We start from the raw sequence: 521 nt of genomic DNA, 5'->3' as shown, positions 1-521 counted from the left end.
GGGCGCGACGCAGGGGCGGGAAAAAGTGCGAGGGGGCGCCGGCGGATCGCGTCGGCGGAATGTTCGGTGTGCGCCCGACCCCGCCCCCCCCCAGCCCCCTTCCCCGTCCTGGGCCTGTGCCGCTCGCCCCGCGCCCCCTCTTTGCGAGAGCTACCCCTGCATTTGTGCGAGCGCGCGGGCGCGCGCGGACGTCGCTCCCCGACGCCTGCGGTAACGCAGCCGCGCCCCTTTTGATGTGCAAGGGCATGGCCGATGGCTCGGGTGGCCCCGGCATCGGCCGGAGCCCGCTCCGCACCCCCCCCCTTGTTGAGAAGGAAACGGCCGACGACGGAAAAATGATGGAGCCGTAGGGGAAAAAAAAAGGGAAAAAAGGAAGAATGTGCCCGGGGAAGGAGGGGGGCGGGGGGGGGGGGGGGGCTCCCGGCACTCTCGGGCTCTGGGTGGCCCAAAATAGAGGCCAGCTGGCCAGAGACCGGGAGTGGGCAAAACATGGCTGGCAGCGGCGACACCCCGGCAGCCGG

The sequence above is a fragment of the Fonticula alba genome (assembly GCF_000388065.1).
Source record: "Fonticula alba strain ATCC 38817 unplaced genomic scaffold supercont2.48, whole genome shotgun sequence".
In the NCBI taxonomy this organism is placed as follows: domain Eukaryota; order Rotosphaerida; family Fonticulaceae; genus Fonticula; species Fonticula alba.
The sequence above is the reverse complement of the archived record's forward strand: the minus strand, read 5'-3'. Positions refer to the sequence as shown.